This window comes from Trachypithecus francoisi, unplaced genomic scaffold, assembly GCF_009764315.1.
Source record: "Trachypithecus francoisi isolate TF-2019V2 unplaced genomic scaffold, Tfra_2.0 Lachesis_group5, whole genome shotgun sequence".
Classification (NCBI taxonomy): Eukaryota; Metazoa; Chordata; class Mammalia; order Primates; family Cercopithecidae; genus Trachypithecus; species Trachypithecus francoisi.
In genome coordinates, this window is record NW_022681470.1 from 15,813,222 (window position 1) to 15,826,896 (window position 13,675).

A 13,675-nucleotide genomic window follows, 5' to 3' on the forward strand; every position below is an offset into this window, starting at 1 on the left:
TGCTAAGAAAATCTTGGTAGTTATTTGAAACAGAACAATGTAAACAAAATTCTTTTTCAGAATTTAAAAATATGTAGCCACTTAACCACACAAGGGTTACAATATTTCAGGTGATTTAAAATACAGTAACTTGACTGACTGTCCCGAGTGGGATATATCCTAATGGTAAAAAGACACTCTAGAGAAATTTATTTTTATTTTTATATTTGTTTGAGACGGAGTCTCATTCTGTCGCCAGGCTGGAGTGCAGTGGTGTGATCTCAGCTCACTGCAACCTCCGCCTCCCAGGTTCAAGCAATTCTCCTGCCTCAGCCTCCCGAGTAGCTGGGACTATGGGCGCACCACCACACCCAGCTGATTTTTGTATTTTTAGTAGAGACTGGGCTTCATCATCTTGGACAGAATGGTCTTGATCTTTTGACCTCAGGTGATCCGCCTGCCTCAGCCTCCCAAAGTGCTGGGATTACAGGCATTAGCCACCACACCCCGTCCCACTCCAGAGAAATTTTAAACTGTATTCAATATTTATATTGAATGATTTGGGCATCATTTTTCTGAAACTAAGACATGTAAGGTAAAAACAAGTAATTATGTTAACTTTGCCAGAACCAAGAATTTCAGGATAAGTAATTAGAGTCACAAATATAAAATCAAAGAGTAAAACTTCTCTGACTTCTATTTCAGTTGGCTATGTCACTATGCCCGTATTCTTTTCCTTTAAAAGTGCGTATTTTATATTGCCCTGTCCACTAAAAGGGGCAAAGAAATATGGAGCAAGTGTCTTACACGTGTCCGTGTGAAGAGACCACACAACAGGCTTTGTGTGAGCAACATGGCTGTTTATTTCACCCGGGTGCAGGCAGGCTGAGTCCGAAAAGAGCAAAGTGTGGTGGATTATCATTAGTTCTTACAGGTTTTGGGATAGGCGGTGGAGTTAAGAGCAATGTTTTGGGGGCAGGGGGTGGATCTCACAAAGTACATTCTCAAGGGTGGGGAGAATTACAAAGAAACTTCTTAAGGGTGGGGGAGATTAAAGAGCCTTCTTAAGGGTGGGGAAGATTACAAAGTACATTGATCAGTTAGGGTGGGGCAGAAACAAATCACAATGGTGGAATGTCATCAGTTAAGGCTATTTTCACTTCTGTGGGTCTTCAGTTACTTCAGGCCATCTGGATGTATATGTGCAGGTCACAGGGGATAGGATGGCTTAGCTTGGGCTCGGAAGGCCTGACAGCAAGGAGCATGCCTAGTACTCAGGCTGTGATCTCGCAACATTGTTCCGCATGTGAAGTCTTTTTGGAGAAATGATTGCTTCATTTCTGGTTCAGGAAATAGACAAGATGAGCTAGAGCATCTTATTATACCAGAAAATAAGAGAAATCTTTTAAAGATCTCTAGGGTCACGTCAAAAGGGTTTAGAAACCAAATTAAAGAGACACTGTCACTCACTAAAGATGGGACAGTTGGGTTCTCAAAAAGGATAATAACTGCCAAGAATTTTTCGGCATCTAATATTGTATCATTCATGGGTTCAAAATGATACTGAAAAAAAGAGCCACCATTGGTCTTTGGTCACATTTAGCAGATGTTAGGGAACTAACTATTCTAAAAACGAGAAAACAGTCAAGCATTTATTCTGCTTTTCCTTTACAAACTATGCTTAGGGATTATCATATAGCTCATGAAGAAAAGTCTTTCTTTATGGCAGCACTCCAGCTACTAAATGAAGAAGGATTAATGTAATGACATCATTTCAGAACTCCTAGTAAAGTAGTGGATGTAGGCAGTGATCATCAATGACTGCTAAAACTGTTAGATGAGAAACTGATGGGGAACTTTAAAATGATGGAAAGACTAACAAGATTTGACCCAGCAATCAATCTTAACATCCCATAAAGGGAGATAATCAGATATTATGTGCCTCCCGATGAAAGTACACAACTATGAGTCATTCCTGCCAAAAAACTGAAATTTAATCTGATAAATCTTCCAGATCGAACTGCCAGCTTTTAAGAAAACAGAGTATGTTAAATGACACCATGAAGATGCAATTAGTAAAATTCATAGGAAAAATGACCTGGTTTCTTTAATCTCTTCAACAAACACATTGAAAAGAAAAATATAGAGAGGGAAATCTATAGATTAAAAGAAACAAGAGGGGGCTGGCATGGTGGCTTAAGCCTGTAATCCCAGCACTTTGGGAGGCTGAAGTGGACAGATCCCTTGAGCCCAGGGGTTCGAGACCAACCTGGGCAACACGGTAAGACGCGGTTTCTACAAAAAAATACAAAAATCAGCCAGGCATGGTGGCATGCATCTGTGGTCCCAGCTACTTGGGGGCCTGACGCAGGAGGATTGCATGATCCCAGGAGGTCTAGGTTGCAGTGAGTCAAGATCACACCACTGCACTCCAGTCTGGATAACAAAGTGACACCCTGTCTTAAAAAATTTAAAAAAGAATAAAAACAAGAGTTATATCAACCAAACGCAATGTGTATCTATTGATCCTCATTCAAATAAACCAACTGCTGTAAAATACTTTGAGATACTCTTAGAAATTTGAATAGACTGAATATTTTATGATATTAAGAAAGTATTAATAATTTTATGTGTGATATTTATGTTTTCATCATGTTTTAAAAGAGCCCTTGGCCGGGCGTGGTGGCTCACACCTGTAATCCCATTACTTTGGGAGGCAGAGGCAGGAATCACTTAATGTCAGGAATTTGAGACCAGCCTGGCCAACACAGTGAAACCCTGCCTCTACTAAAAACACAAAAATTAGCTGGGCGTGGTGGCGCACCTGTAGTCCAAGCTACTCAGGAGGCTGAGGCAGGAGAATTGCTTGAACCTAGGAGGCAGAGGTTGCTATGAGCTGAGACTGTGTCACTGCACTCCAGCCTGGGTGACAAAACGAGACTCTGTTTCAAATAATAATAATAATAATAAGCCCATAACTTGCAGAAATACATAGTAAAATATTTTCAGATGAAATGATGTGTCAAGGATTTGCTCAAAAAGAACCACGTTTGGGAGGGAAACAAACATTGGAGGAGGTATTTGTGCAACAATATCAACCATAAGTTAATAATTATTGAACTAAGTAACAAATACCTGAGAGTTTATCATAGTATTCTCTACTTTCGCATGTGCTTAATAATTTTATAGGAAACAGTGGAAAATACAAAAGCTCTAAAAACCAACATTATCCATATGCTTACATTACCAAAAGTTAAAATTATACACACATTGTTCTGTTCATGTTTCTGTCCCATGGTCTAAGATCATTTTATTTATTCTAAATATTTAAAATATTTAGGAGAAAATTTGATAATATCTCCTTGGCCTCTTTAATGATTAAAAGTAGAATTGAGGTCTCAGTGGACCTAGTGCAGCCACAAATTGGACCCTAAAGGAAAAGATAAGTTGGTGCTGCCTTCAGTTTGTGAGCATAGCTCTTTAAATAAGTGGTAGCTTAAAATAACCTGCCTTTGGGGATCATACTCACTGCATATAAAAAGATGAAACCACAATCCTTAAGCTGCTAGAGCTGGGGTGGGAAGGGGTATCACAGCATAATATAGCAAGTGTCATGACATCAGTGACTTCCACTGTGTGGTACAGGAGAGAGAATCTGTAGGTCTTTCTCAAGGTGAAGGATGCTCTTTTTCTGCTCTCCTTACAGAACAGAGTGATCTGTGAGATCTTCCCGCTACTCCCATGTCAGGAGAGAGAGAGAATGAAGACCCATTGCTGTAGAGGAACAAACTGAACGTGTTGAAGGTCCTGCAAGGCCAGTGTGGCTGGAACACAGACACAACGCCAGGAGGAACAGGAGATGGCGCTGACAAGAGAGGCAGGAGTCAGATCTTGAGGGAACGGTCACTGCAGGTAAGAGGTTTGGACTTCATCCCACATGAGATAAGAAGGCATTATTGGTGTTTTAAGCTGGCAAGGGCAGTGGCTAGATTTGCCTTTTTAAAAGTTCACTCTGGCTGCATGAAGTAAAAAGGATCAGAGAAGTGACAAGCATGGAATCATGTCAGAAATGTAATTCTCTCACCAGGCACAATGGTTACCTGGTGGAGGTGGCGGAAATGGAGAGAAGTAGGCAGATATGAGATATAATTTGGAGGTAGGACAAACAGGACTTGTTTTTTGTTTGTTTCTTTTGTTTTTGTTTTTGAAACAGAGTCTCACTCTGTCACCAGGCTGGAATGCAGTGGTGCCATCTCGGCTCACTGCAACGTCTGCCTCCTGGGTTCAAGCCATTCTCCTGCCTCAGCCTCCTGAGTAGCTGGGACTACAGGCACATGCCACCGTGTTCAGTTAATTTTTGTATTTTAGTAGAGACAGGGTTTCACCCTCTTGGTCAGGATGGTCTCAATCTCATGACCTTGTGATCTGCCCACCTCGGCCTCCCAAAGTGCTGGGATTACAGGTGTGAGCCACCATGCCCAACCAGGACTTGTTGATGTATTGGTTAGGGAGGATCACAGAGAGAAATTTCAATAGTAACTCCCAGAATTTTTCATATTATCAACCAGAAGAAGAGATGCATTTATAACTAAATGAAGAACACAAGAAAAGAGGCATATTTGTGACCAGAGTTCAAGAATAAAGTTTTGAGCATATTAGGTTTGAGATGCTGATTAATCTATCCAGGGGACATCCCAGTGATGATAAACAGAAGTTAGAATGCACATCTGGAGTAAAGAAATATCATCAGGCATTTAGGCCGGGCATGGTGGCTCACACCTGTAATCCCCGCACTTTGGGAGCCTGAGGTGGGCGGATCACCTGAGGTCAGGAGTTCGAGACCAGCTTGGCCCGCATGGCCAAATGCCAACTCTACTAAAAATACAATTAGCCGGAGTGGTAGCCCATGCCTGTAATGCCAGCTACTCGGGAAACTGAGGTAGGAGAATTACTGGAACCCTGTTGCAGTGAGCTGAGGTCGTGCTATTGCACTGCAGTTTGGGCAATAGACCAAGACTCCATCTCAAGAAAGGTTGGGGGGGTGGGCGGGGGAAAGAAACATCATCAGGCATTTGCACAAGGTGGAAAGGTGATAGCCTCTAATGTTGATCAAAGCAGGAAGTATTAAAAGACTGGGTGGGGTCATAGGGAGAGAGGCAACTGAAGTTAGAAGCCCCAGGAACTGATAAGACCCACCATGTTGACAGTCTTAGGCTCTGGCCCTCCAAATCCCATCCGTATACTAGCACATAGAATGCTTCTCTAGTGAGTTCTGTTGTTCCCCAAACATTGAACACCTTCTCAGCTTTCTGAGGAAGCTTTCCTAGGATGAAGTGATTCTTCTGCGATCCTGTAAGTATGATTCTGAGCTTTGAAGACAGGGCTGACCCAGGGGAAGCCCAGGATTGGGATACAGTTGACTAAGATCTTAGGATAGTGTCCAGGGACCAGATAAATTTTTTTGTCTTTCTTAAGGAAGCCTCTTATCAAGGTAATTATTGTGAACAGTAGGAAATGATTTGTGGTACTGCCCAGTAAGCCTCAAATATTGCTGGAAATCATGAATCATATCAAGGTAGGGGGGTGCCACGCCCTCTTTAGAAGGGCAAGTGCCTTCTTCAGCGGGCAGAGATTTTACCCGGAAATTTTACTCTGACACTCTCAGATAAATATTTTTTAGGTTTGGGTTTGGAGTTAAAGCTGCAAACATCATCAGAGTCTCATGGGATGCCAGAATGAGAAAAGGAGTCCAAGTAAACATCTGTTTTTCATCTTTTCAGTGTTGCACACCTCTTTGAATACACCATGAGCATTGTGGATTCTCGCCTCTGGAAAATAAAAATCACATACAGAAAAATTCAGACTACTTTTTAAGGAGTTTGAAGAATCCCTGCTAGTCATGGACCCATTTGGGGTTGATAGATTCCTGACCATGACTCCTTGGATTCGGAAGTCATATAAGATGCAGTTTAACAAACATTGGAAAACAAACGAGCATTCTGAGAACAAACAGCATCTTCTGTACATCATCTTCTAGAATATCCCGTATCTGGATGAGGTCACAGGAATGTCCATTCATAGGGAGCTCTTCCTGGAGCTCAGAGATCATTGAGAGAGGGTAATCATCATGGATGTGTACAAGTGAAGGTAGTTTGAAAAGAAACAAAGTTATCCTTTTTTCCTTTACTAAAAATCTTAGGGTCCCCATTAGCAGGAAGGAAGGAAGAGGACAGGTGAGCTCCCTGGTATTGATGTATTTAGAGAACCTAGGCATCAGCCATGCATACAGAGGACACTCATTTGGCTGGAATTCGGGCTTTGACTTTAATTAAATTCCCTTGCTCCCAATAAGACCTCTCTTAATCTGAAAACAATTTGTCATAAGTGATGTACCTGCCAAGACCTCATGGCAAAGGGGCAGGGGGTACCTAGGAAATGTTGCTGGCAAAGTCCAGAGTGACTCTAAAGGGACAGTGGCTTCCTTTGGATGGTCATGTGCTGGGCATTGCAATCAGAAGGACAGTTGTGAACACCCAGGAGTGAACCAAGATGCAAAGTTCAAGTCCGAGGGAAGAAGGGTGCAGTGTGGACGAAGGGAAGGCAGATACTGCAGCCCTGCCTGCAAGCAAGGAGAGAGCCATTAAGAGCCCCAAGCTGGCCGAGCACTGTGGTTCATGCCTGTAATCCTAATCCCAGTACTTTGGGAAGCCGAGGTGGACAGATCACCTGAGGTCGGAAGTTTGAGACCAGCTTGACCAACATGGAGAAACTCTGTCTCTACTAAAAATACGAAAGTAGCCGGGACACTGAGGCAGAAGAATTGCTTGAACCCAGGAGGCGGAGGTTGTAGTGAACCAAGATCGTGCCATTGCACTCCAGCCTAGGCAACAAGAGCGAAACTCCATCTCAAAAAAAAAAAAAAAGAAAAAAGAAAAAAAAAACCCATCACAGTCTTTATTGCAATTGACATTCTAGGTAAACCTGCGTACAACTTTTTCGGTGTATTTTCCAACAAAGGATCGTTTTATAAAGGCTCAAGTTATTTACAAATACTATGCATATTCTTGCTGTTTCTCAGTTATTTAAGAACCATACAAACATATTGCTTGGATTTTCACCAGCCAATATGAATGTGCTCACCTTCCGTTGGGTGAGACCACGCAGGCACAACATGCAGCTCAGGGTAAGTTTTATTGAACTTTTAGAGAGCTAGTTAATTAATTAATTAATTATTTAATTTTTTGAGATGGAGTCTTGCTCTTTCGCCCAGGTTGGAGTGCAGTGGTGTGATCTCGGTTCACTCCGCCTCCAGGGTTCAAGTGATTCTCTGACCTCAGCCTCCCGAGTAGCTGGGATTACTGGCATGTGCCATAACACCCAGCTAATTTTTGTGTTTTTAGTAGAGACTGAGTTTCACCATGTTGGGCAGGCTGGCCTCGAACTCCTGACCTCAGGTAATCTGCCTGCCTTGGCCTCCCAAAGTGTTGGGATTACAGGCGTGAGCCACCACACCTGGCCCAAGAGCTGGTTAATTTAAAAAATAGTTTATAAATTCTTTAGTAAATGAGAAAATGGAAACTCAACCCCAAGGGGAAATGGGATTCTAAGTTTAACATCCTTAGGCAGGTCCAGTTCTCACTGCAAGCTCCGCCTCCCGGGTTCGTGCCATTCTCCTGCCTCAGCCTCCCCAGTAGCTGGGACGACAGGTGCCCACCACCACGCCCAGCTAATTTTTTTGCATTTTTAGTAGAGATGGGGTTTCACCGTGTTAGCCAGGATGGTCTCAAACTCCTGACCTCATGATCCGCCCACCTCAGCCTCCCAAAATTCTGGGATTACAGGAGTGAGCCATCGTGCCTGGCCCATTACTTTTTTTTTTTTTTTTTAAGGCAGAGTCTCTGTCTCCCAGTCTGGAGTGTAATGGCATGATCTCTGCTCACTGAAACCTCCACCTCTCAGATTCAAGCGATTCTCCTGCCACAGCCTTCCAAGTAGCCGGGATTACAGAAGTACGCCACCATGCTCCGCTAATTTTTGTTATTTTTAGTAGAGACGGGGTTTCACCATGTTGGCCAGGCTGGTCACGGACTCCTGACTTCAAGTGATCCACCCACCTCGGCCTCCCAAAGTGCTGGGAATACAGGCATGAGCCAGCACGCCAGGCCTAATTTTCATTAATTTTAGTCTTTCTTTTTTTATAAAAGCATTTAAGTTTCTTTTTTTTTTTTTTTTTTTGAGATGGAGTCTTGCTCATCACCCAGGCTGGAGTGCAGTGGCGTGATCTCGGCTCACTGCAAGCTCCGCCTCCCGGGTTCACGCCATTCTCCTGTCTCAGCCTCCCGAGTAGCTGGGACTACAGGTGCCTGCCAACGCACCCGGCTAATTTTTTGTATTTTTAGCAGAGACGGGGTTTCACCGTCTTAGCCAGGATGGTCTCGATCTCCTGACCTTGTGATCCACCCGCCTCGGCCTCCCAAAGTGCTGGGATTACAGGCGTGAGCCACCGCGCCCAGCAAGCATTTAAGTTTCTACCTTGTCTTCTGAGGATTCATTATGCTAGGTTTCAGTTTTGATTGCCTCTTTGTTTCAAAGTTTGTGGATGTATTTCATAATTTCAAAGTATTAACTTCATCACTTATTATTTATTCTAACTCTATTCTAACTCTGTTGGATGATAGAAATAAACTCTCCTTTCTTTGTTCCATCAACCTAAAAAATAATTTTTATTATCTATTTGAGAGATTATAGGTTCATAAATTTCTTTATGTTTTTAATTTTTGTCTGTTACTTATGACTGATTATGAAAGAGTTATATTAAAAATTCCCAGTAATATTACACTTGTGTACAGGTCTTTTATTCCTAATAAGTTTTGCCTTATATATTCAGCCGCTATTTTTTGTGTGCACAGTGGTTGAGTTATTGTAATTGTCTGGGTTGTCTAAGAAGCAGACACCGAGATAGAAATGAATAGGGAAGAATTGTGTTGGGGAAATGCCTAAGAAATAAATTGGAGAAGGAGTTGGGAGTGGCTGGGAGAGCTGTCAGATCATAATGAAGTCTGACCCTTAGAAAAGGAGAGAGATAAGAAAAATAGAGTTGAAGTGTTTTCAACTGCTGTGAAGTCTAAACATTCAGCACCGCTGTCTGGAAGTCCTTGAGCCAAAGCTGGCTGTCCAACAGTCTTGTGTCTTCCAGGAATGGGCCTAACTTACTATGCTATTGCTCTTGTTCATTGCCTGAGAACAGCCTCTGGGAAACCAGGCCCATCACGAATGGGGTGATAGGTTTAGAGGACAGTGGCTGGTGCCCACTGTCAGTGATGCTCCCTGTAGTTGGAAGTCAGGTAGATGTACTCTAATGACAATCATTTTCACTTACCTTCCTCAAAAATAAACACATTCAAATGTTATTAACTGACTATTTTAGCATTTTCCAAACCTACTAGATCATGGAATCTTTTTTTTTTTTTTCCCTACAGAACTCATGGAGCACATCCTGAGAAGAGCTTTTCTAGTTGCACATCCGTAGGCATTGCCCTTGGTCATGTCTAGAGCATTTTACTAATGATATCTATGACAACAGAGAAAGCAAGTATGTTGAATTTGTAGCGGTAATATAGAGCAAAAGGGATAACAAATTCAATAGATTTTCAGAAGTCTGTCTACCTACGCAATTATGTTCCAGTTCTAAAAGGCTCTTTGAAAAGCCTTTCATAAATCTGAAGTAAGAGAACCTGTTTTTAGTCTGCAGCCTCTGGGTACATTCCTACCAAAATGGACATGGGTCATGACTTTGAAGCGTTAAAACCAGACACACATTTTCCTAGCTGTTGTTTGTTCTGTAAGCATCTGAAGTTCTTGAGACAGTTACTCCCCACCCGGAGCTCTGAGGGTCTCTGAAACTAGTTTCTGGTATCTCCTTAGATGTCTTGCCATCCTACATAGATTTGTCTCTTCTCACTTTGATTTTGTGCAGATTCAAATGGCCATGAACCCATTCAACCATACACAGCTTAAGACAGAAGTTTCCTTGGCAGTAGCATCACCTTGTTCTGTCTTCAAGTTCTCTAACTAACTCTTGGCTTTAGAATACTTAGTCTAATAAACTAAAGCCTAAAAAATCTACCTCATCTAATAATAGGGTCCATCTTTCAACCACATACATCTCTTTTCCTTGTCTTGCCTTCTATTGTCAGTTGCATAGACTTTTTTGTTCACCGATGTTTCACTGTTTATCTTTGAGAATCATTCCTACTGTCAAATGACTCATCTCAGCTGCTTAGGCTGCATTTGTCATTTCCTTACCACTTTCAATTTTTACAAGTCACTTCCTTTGTTTTCCTTATAATCTTAAGTCTCTAGGTGTGAACGCTTTCAATATTTTATCAGTAGTACTTTTCAAATAGTATGCATTTAATAATGTACTTAAAACAGCTTAATAATAAACACAGACCAATAAAGAGTATGACAGCTGGCCAGGCCCAGAGGCTCGTGCCTGTAATCCCAGAACTTTGGGAGGCCGAGGTGGGTGGATCACCTGAGGTCAGGAGTTCGAGACCAGCCTGGCCACAATTGATGAAACCCCATCTCTACTAAAACAGAAAAATTAGTCAGGCATAGTCGCACGTGCCTGTAATCTCAGCTACTCAGGAGGCTGAGGCAGGAGAATCGCTTGAACCTAGGAGGCAAAGGTTGTAGTGAGCCAAGATCATACCACTGCACTCCAACCTGGGCAGCAAGTGAGACTCTGTCTCAAAAAAAAAAAAAAAACAGTGTGACAGCTGAATATGCAAACCACTGATGTCATCTGTTGGTGGCAGTGGGACCTGAAACAATTTGCTCTGATGGAAAGCTTTGCTTATATCTACAAAAGTTTATTGGTGGAAAACTCATAAAGAAAGATGATTCTATATTAATCTATATAGCTAGAGGGGGTTTATAGGTAATGCCACACATGATTTTCTAGTCCTGCTGGAGACAGATCCTTTAAATACAAATAGGGAAAGAATGGTAGTTATGATTTCAGATACCAAACCAATTTACCTTAAAGTCTCCTACAAATTAAACCAGCTTTGATCCACCAGTCCTGGCTCATTGGTGACCTGGGTTTTATTCCTAATTTGATTCAAGTAGCTTTAGCTACCTGAAAGGTACCAATCTTCCACTGATAATCTGGCATTGGCACATACAATTCCTGGCTTCATCTTTGTATAAATAATAATAATAAGCCCTAACCTCAATCAAGCTGGTGATGTCTTTGCCTGAGGTCCCAAGTGTCCTTTTAGTAAAAGGCTAGATTACATTAATTGATAAAAAACTTCACCTGGATGCCAGATTCTTCTAGGACCTGCATTTGGTTGGATGATTCTTAGTTGTTTCCTTGAGTTTCTTTCCTTTTTTTTTTTTTTTAGAGACAGAGTTTCACTCTGTTGCCCTGGCTGCAGTGCGGTGGTGTGGTACAAGAATAGCTCACTGCAACTTTGAACTCCTGGGCTCAAGTGATCCTCCCATCTCAGCCTCCCAGGCGGCTGGGACTACAGGTGAGCACCACTATGCCTTGCTAATTTTTAAATTTTCTGTAAAGACAGAGTCTCGCTGTGTTTCCCAGGCTGATCTCAAACTTGTGGCCTCAAGCAATCCTCCTGCCTCAGGTTCCCAAAGTGCTGGGATTTCAGGCATGAGCCACCATACCTGGCCTGGCATCCCCTCCTTTACCACTGTGAGGATCACTTGGCTCCCCTCTATCGGCCTAGGCCTACCTTAGTCCCTATGATAAACCTTGATGTTAGACAGGATAAAAGCACATCCCTCCAGCCCACAACATTCCCACACTGCGGGGCTCGGGGTCTGTCCCCTCCCTGCTGCTCTTTGACCTTGTGCACCTAGTCTGATAAGAGGAGTAGACTCCTGTTGCTATCACTCCATCTATGCCTTCTACCACCTCTGTAACTAAACAGAGACACTGTAATGTCAAGAGTACCAGATTGGCTCAAAGGACACAATCAACAGAGTGAAAAAACTATGGAACAGGAACAAATATTTGTGAATATTGTGGGATTGTAGGCCCTTATTCCATGAGAGTTTAATATCCAGAAAATATAGCTACAATTCAATAACAAAAAAGCAAACAAATCCCATCAAAAAAATGGAAAAAGGACTTAAGTAGAGATTTCTCCAAAGGAGAAATACAAGTGGCCAATAAGCACATAAAAAATGCTCAACATCACTAATCATTAGGGAAATGCCAATTAAAACCTCTTTCACCCATTAGAATGGCCACCATCAAAAAAAGATAAAATAATGAGTGTTGGCAAGGATGTGGAGAAATTGGAACCCTTGTACACTGTTGGTGGGAATGGAAAACAGTGTAGCTGCTGCGAAAAACAGTACAGCATTTCCTCAAAAAATTAAAAATAGAATTACCACGTGATACAGCAATTCTACTTCAGGTATATACTGAAAAGAATTGAAAGGAGGAATTTGAAGAGATATTCTGTACAATCATGTTCATACCAGCATTATTCACAATAGCTAAAAGGTGAAAACCTCCCAAGTATTGGATGAATAGATAAGCAAAATGCAGTATATACATACAATGGAAAATTATTCAGTGGTAAAACAGAAGAAAATTCTTACACATGCTACAACATAGATGGCACTTATGGAAAATATTATGCTGTGAAATGAGCCACTCACAAAAAAGAAAAAGACTGTGTGATTTCATTTATAAGAAATATCTAGAATGGGGGACTTCATAGAGACAGAAAATAGAATGGTGGTTGCCAGGAGCTGAGGGGAGGAGGGAAAGGGAAGTTGCTGGATTAATGTAATTTCAGTGTGGCAATATGAAAAGAGTTCTGGAGGTTGGTTGCACAACAATGTTAATGTACTTAACACTACTAAAATGTACACTTAAAAATAGTTAAGATCGGCCGGGCGCAGTGGCTCATGCCTATAATCCCAGCACTTTGGGAGGCCGAGGAGGGCAGATCACAAGGTCAGGAGTTTGAGACCAACCTGGCCAACATAGTGAAACCCTGTCTCTACTAAAAATACAAAAAAATTAGCCAGACATGATGGCAGGCACCTGTAATCCCAGCTACTTGGGAGGATGAGGCAAGAAGAATCGCTTGAGGTGGAGGTTACAGTGAGCCGAGATCACGCCGCTGCACTCCAGTCTGGGCAATAGTGCGAGACGGTATTAAAAAAAAAAAAAAAAGTTAAGATGGTACATTTATGTTATATGTATTTTACCAAAAAAGTTTTTTTTAAGAATGAGCACAGCAGAGGACCTGAATAGATGTCTCAACTCTGATCTCATTATGTATGTCACTAACCTCTTTGGAATTCAGTTCTCTCAGTGTATCATTAGAAACCTAATTATTCTTATTTACATCCCAGGAACACAGAGAATTCAATGAGATCATTCGTGGAAAATTACTTTGTAAACAATACAGAATTTTCTGTAAATGTAGATATTGTAGAAAGTGAAGTAGAGGTTCCTCTTCAAAGGGACTTTCCTCCCTGTCTAATAAGGAATAAATAGTAACTTCTCTTAGAAGCAAAATGTATTCAAAGACCTGTGCTAACATTCCTAGATATCTGCTAGCCATAATAAAGAAATCAATGTACTTTGTGTTCTCAGCTCCCACATTTTAGACTAGATATTTGCCCTGGCATGCTTATACTGGTCCAA